The 6,499-nt window shown below is 39.6% G+C and overlaps 1 pseudogene; it reads left to right on the forward strand.

The window, feature by feature from the left end:
- Positions 1-894: 894 nt before the first annotated feature.
- Positions 895-2,305, forward strand: LOC138040439 (uncharacterized; annotated as a pseudogene).
- Positions 2,306-6,499: the final 4,194 nt, after the last annotated feature.

Consider the following 6,499-nt stretch of genomic DNA (forward strand, 5'->3'; position numbering starts at 1 on the left):
TTCTTGGATGATTATCATAACATCCACACTAAGCACGTCCCTACTCACCTCAAAACGACAATGGTAGCCCACATGGCATCTTCCATGGTGGACATACATCCAAGAATCCCTACAAGGAAGAAACACTACAAGGAATCTATAGATCACATCTTGACAAAATATCCCAACATCCAAATGTACTTACAGAAAAATCTATTGCCCTTCCCAGCAGACTGGCCTGGATGGTATTACCCAAAAAAACTAATTGCAAACAATTGCAGTGGAAAATATGGATCAATTATTACAGAACAAGGGCAGTTTCATGTTTCTCTGAATGCAGTAGAAGATACTGTTGTTATATTTAAACATTTTTTTAATAAACTGTTCTCCTATTTGTTTGGGGGAATTCTACCAAACAGGCCTAAGCCATACCAATCATCCCTGTGTGTGACTGCAGCTTTACTGGGTTGGCTAATGGTACGTGAAAAGGTGCTTAACAAGTTTGGTCTATGCAAGAGTTACGAGTTTGTTTCAACACTATTTTTACTTGAAGATGTCATTCCACTGGTGTATTTCCAGTACCAAATATTTAGGACTGGTGACTTGGAACTGTACATGTCTGTCATGGCTCAGATGGCTATACTGTTTAATATTTGGCGCAGGAAGCATTATGACAAATCTACTTTATCTTTTCTAAGTGACTGTGACTACCAAAAAGCTTCTTTACCCAACTACTGGCAATGCAAAAAACAGTGGCTTTTCTTATTTGTGGAAAAAAACATAGAAATATAGCATTCTCTTTTGACAGCTCACACTCAAAGCTGTGACGATTCTACAGCTATTGAAAAAGTTGCCAAGACGTTAGCAACAAGTGGATTTCTCACAAACTGCTGCGAAACATTTGTACCAAGATATATGCGAGGGGAGTCAAGCTTTGACTATTAGATGATAGCAGGAAAATCAGCAGATTTTATGTTACAAGTGTTTTCTGAAATAGCAAAAAACTTGAAGAGAACCCATGTGGTTAGTATTGTTGAAGTGGACCAGAAAATCATTGTTACTAATTTCAGTTTTAACATTAAAACACTTTATTAATTATGCTATACACATGTAGGTTCCAGGAGATTGCACAAGCAATGGCAAATCCAAAAGCTGGCCAAAGTTTCATTTCCCAACCTTTGGGGTTACAGCCGAGTCAAAGACTATGCCCTTAGCATATAATTTGAGTAAAGACAAAGGCAAGGAGCCAAAGCTGCAACTTTGCTGTGACCTGCCCACCTGCAATAACTGTATCCCAGATGGTGATTATGTTCGTCTTGCTTGCTACCACACCTTTCATGCATCATGTTCACCAGCTGATTATTGTTGCAGTATTTGCAAAGAACCTTTGAAAGAAATGATAGCAAAAAAAATTCACCAGTTCAATGAAGGATTGTTAAAAAATGGCAGTGTGGAATCAGATACTGACTTGAGCAACTCCGAGACAGAACACAATACAGAAAATGTAACCATGAATGCCCCAAATGATATCAATGCACAACAATACTACACCTCTGAATTTTGGGAACAGAAAGTAGATTGCACACTTGCAGCTATTGGAGACATTAATCAGCCACAACACCCTAACACACAAGCATCCTATGCTCATTCCCAGTCACAGTCCTCAACAATTCCTTCACACTATCTTGTTCAACAGCTATCTATACATGTACATCCTGTCAGGTCTCACCAAATAACAAGCTGGCACTTCCCACCACAATATTCCCAGTCTACATTAAATGGAAGACTAGCAAGCAATGCATGTACTTTTATTGCCCTTACATTCAGCAAACTGTATTTTAGCTCACATGAATCTCTCACTGTTAGTCAACCTCTGAGCAACACATGGGTGTACAGAGTTCTTGCAGCCATTATGATTGGCCAGCAATTTTATGACAAATTTACTAGCAACCCTGGGCAGTTCTATGGTGTTCGTGAAGCTGCCTTAAACATGGGGCAAGCCAGAGCTCATGTAGGCATCACTATCTCTGCTGAATTACCTTGCAGCATAAACAAAGAGCCAGTACCATCTGCATGCTTGCCACATTATTTTGATCAAGTTCGTAATATGAACAATACTGCTTGCATCTATGTTATCAATAACAAAACAGTGGCCTTTATTCCAACACAGCAAGGAATTATTCTCTTTGACAGCCATTTCCATGGAACCAGTGGAGCATTTTTGGCCTTGGCTCCACCTAATGCAGCATGGGAATTGCTATCATGGTTTAAGGCTGTGAGCAGGATCCCTCATAACCTAGGAACTGTAACATGTGTTAAATTCTGATTTTTCTTTCCAAACCCATTTACATGTACCCCTACATGGATATCCGGTTTTCTCAAGTAAAGTGCACGTGAATGAATGCACCACAGTCAGAGCTACAGTAAATAATTATAACCAACGTCTAAGATGCTGTAAGCCAATACATTAGACAATTCATCGAGCGAGTACCGACTAAATATCCATGTTGAACTTTTAGTTTTTGTTTCATAATTCCTGTCATTTTTCTTGACAGACCAGTACATGTTTCAAAGAGTTTTGTGTAATTGAGTTAACATAAGCGGCAAGTAATTGGCTAAAGTTTACATGTTCATATCAAAAAAATTGTTTTTCATCGTTAAAATCATTAAAAGTAAATTTTCGACTTACCTATACTGGAACTACTGCTCTTAATTCCATTAATTATTGGATTTTCCCTCGGAAGAAAACCAGATGACGTGAAGCAACTTAATGGCAGTTGAATGCGCTCACATCCATATGCTCGAGGTAGCTCCAAACATTAACCGTTTTTGTTGTATTGTCAAAGATTTCCCGGGGAAAAGAATGGACCTAAGAATTTCAAAGTGTCCTGCTGACGTTGCTACGAACAAAGATTGGAAAATGAACGCGTTTCTGCTGGACAATAAAAGCCATTCTCTTCGCTTTTACACGAACTCACTTCGCAGAACAAATCATGACATTCGTGCATTGTTTGTTTCAAACTTCGCACATGCGCAGTCATTTTTCAGCACTGTCGTTCTAACCCAGTTTTCACTCTGGCAAAGTGTTATTAGAACCCAGTTTTCACTATGCCAAACACGTTAGCAAAAAAAAATTGGACATGCGGGACTTTGAAGTATCATTACGCGGCAAGGAAGCTTTGTTCACGCATTGCTCCCCCCTAAGAAACGGCTGCTTAAACCCGAACCACATTCCTTTCCCTTTGTTTTGAGATCATAAGGTAATCTCAAAATCCACCAATCACGTATCAGTAATTTGTCATTGAAGTCAGTTTCCCGCGTGAAAAAGTTTCCAGATATCACAGAGAATCCCTATGGATGAAACTCCCAAAAAATTGGTAGAAAGCAGTTCTAGGTGCTTCATTTGTTCATCAGCTTCTCTCAAGAACAACAAAATTTTCATTTTCGGAAAAAGTTCACTCGACATTGCTGGAGTCATTCGTTCATCACTATCTGTGGACGTGAGTCGCTACTCAGAAAATAGCGATTTGTTCGTTTGTAGGGACAAATGCTACCAGCGTTTGATAAAATTTCAACAAGCATCAGATAAGGTGAATCAGCTTAAGCGAGAAATTGAAGAGGTCTTCAATACAAGAGAAAAACGAAGGGTAAAGCGACTGCTACAATTTGGCGAGGAAGGTGCGAGAAATACGGTAACGCCTCCAGGAAAGGCATCCAAATCGCTTCACTTCTAGGATACCACTTGTACTTCTTCTGGAGATGCGGCTGCTTTGGCAACACCAATTTATCATGGCGGAACGCCGCTGGTTTCTTGCTTATCTCCGATTCAGGGTCATGCCTATAGCCTTGTCGTGCGTGCTTTTCACAACTGAATTGTTCTGGTCCAAGATTGACATCAACGCCAATTTCGTCGAACCATATCAGTGCGTGACAACTTTTTTAATTGCTACCTTCTGATGCTCATTTAAACTGGGGATTTGGAACTTCCCAGGAGCCAAGGTAAAAGCCTCCTCCAGCGACACCATTATTTTCTTCGAATTGGCTCACAGATAAATTACGAACTGTGATTGGTAAAATGATCTTGGCGGGCCTGCCTCGGGTTTATGTGAGTGAGGCTGTGATTGGCTGAAAAGGGGAAAGGAATGTGGTCGGGTTTAAGCAGCCGGTTCTTTGGGGGGAGCATTGCGCGACATCCAAAAAACGGCTGCGAAGGAGACTACAAGGAAGCGGGAATAGATTTTTCTCAGACTTGCAACCATTTGATTGGTGAATGCTAATGTTGCTTACCATCCATTGTTATCATTGAAACCATAAAACAATAAAAAAAGATCACATCTTTTAATGAATGCTGATTCCATTGTTACATAATTCAAAGCACAGTGAAAAAATGCCGCGAGTGTAACCCTTAACGTGATTGCAAGTTTTTTTTTTCTAATTCTGTTAGTTTACATTATTTTAGTCGACTCAACCAATCCATAATTTCCTGTAAACTGTTTCACATCCTATACTTAAAGCAGCGTGCGCTGCCTACAAACAATGCATTACATATCCTTTTGTTAAATTTTTCCATTGCAATTCAAATTTGGTTGCGTTTTCAAGTTTTCCATTACAATTCACATTCATTTCTTGCACTACAATGTATAGACATAGTGTAAAACCCATTTTACACTATTATTTTAAGTGCTTTATTTCTTGCCATTTATTTGCGAAGTGCTCTCTGACACAAAACGCATGCTAACTTGCAGCCAGGCTCCGTTTAAATTCGGCGGCCTTATTACACCGAGGCGGAGAAATAGTTACGAGTTTTACAGAATAGTTTGAGACTGTGAACGTTACAAAGTTGCGTCTATTTCTCGACTATGATAGGTAGTGTTAAATTCTCCTTTCGGGCGAAACATCCGCATTTTCGAGACCAGCGCGAAAAACCAATAGCGTAATGTCGCTTGTTGTACGTGAAATTTCGTAGTGTGGTTTGCAAAGATCGATCACATATCGATCGGCTATTCAGTTTTGTAAACAACTGCAGTCACTTTGACAGCACTTTGATGATCAGTACATGTATTTTGGAAATAGTTCAGTAGTTGTGTCCGCTTCAATTCTCTACAAAATTCGCCCTTTGTAATGTGTTTTTATTCATCAATCTTTTCAAAAGTACAACGATCTGATTGTTTTAGTGGAACGATCGGACTTGGAGCGAAATGACCAGATATCACCGTAAAGAGCAGTGAAATCAGCTCGAAATTGACATTCAACTGTGTTAAGTTTCATCAAAGCAATGAATAAAATACATACCAATTTTCGCTTCGCTTTCTTCCTGCGGGGTGGCAATACGTCTTCCGTTGTAGTCGCTTCTTGTTCGTCCACAGGGTAGACACTAATAACAGCAGTTATCTCTTTCTGGGTCTTTGTACCCCACAACACACTAACTTTTTTCCGTTACAGGGTAAGTTACACTGTGAAATGTTTCCTTCAACTTGTCCCGCCACAATGTCGCGAACACATTGTGAGACAAGTTGCACGAAACATTTCACAGTGTAACGGCGCCTTAAGAAAGAAACTTTTAGCTTGGAAACCTTGAGACTGTAAAACAAACATGAGGTCTATTTTGTCTGGACATTTGCAAGGTAAGTTTGAAAGAAAAGCACTTAATAGGGTGAGATGTTGCTTTCTATCCCGTACATTCTAGTGTTGTGCTCGCTGGTAATACCCACAGAAACTATACCAAAGCAACAAATTTTTGCTCGAAATTTTGAAGGAAAATTCGGGAAGAGTGAATTTTCGCTCGGAATATCGGAACAAATTATCAGTGAATGCGAATTTTTGCTCGAAATTTCGGGACGAATTATCGGTCAAAGCGAATTTTGGCTCGAAAATTCGCGTCAACTACAACAATAGGCATTGCGAAAATTCGGCAAATTTTCTGCGAACTTTTTTTTTACTTTTTCACAATACTGTAAGTATCGCATCGGACAGCTTTACCCCATGCTAGAACGAAGCATGATCTGCGCAAAGACTGCGATATATCGCCGTCGTAGCCCAAGAATGAGCAAAATACATCCGTGGATGGTTTGCTTTGAACTTCCCATGCTACAGGAGGTCTTCGATCTTATGCAAAAGGAGATTCTTGGTCTTGTACGCCATGTAATGACAAAAGAACCTAAAAAATTATTGTTTACAAACCCAAGAATTCTTGTCCGATCTTGCCGAAGACTCGTCAGAATTCACCTCACACTGCACTAGCCGACAAGTGAAAACTTCTGCTGTCTGCCGACAAATATTCCGCTAGTTTGCGGGCTGCCTTTGCATGTCATTCGCACCGGCAAAAAAAAAAACTTTTAAATTATATGGGGATAAAGATCAGAAATGTGTCTAACAGTAAACTGAAAAATAGTTCGTATTTAAGTCCTTCATTTCCTCTTTCACATGTGAATAGGATAATTATAACACAAAATTTAATGCTGCATTGCAAAGTATTGGAACGTACGTGTTGAAAAAGCCCAGATGCGAAATCAGCCAAGCC

The sequence above is a fragment of the Montipora capricornis genome, chromosome 3, assembly GCF_036669925.1.
Source record: "Montipora capricornis isolate CH-2021 chromosome 3, ASM3666992v2, whole genome shotgun sequence".
NCBI classification, from domain to species: Eukaryota; Metazoa; Cnidaria; class Anthozoa; order Scleractinia; family Acroporidae; genus Montipora; species Montipora capricornis.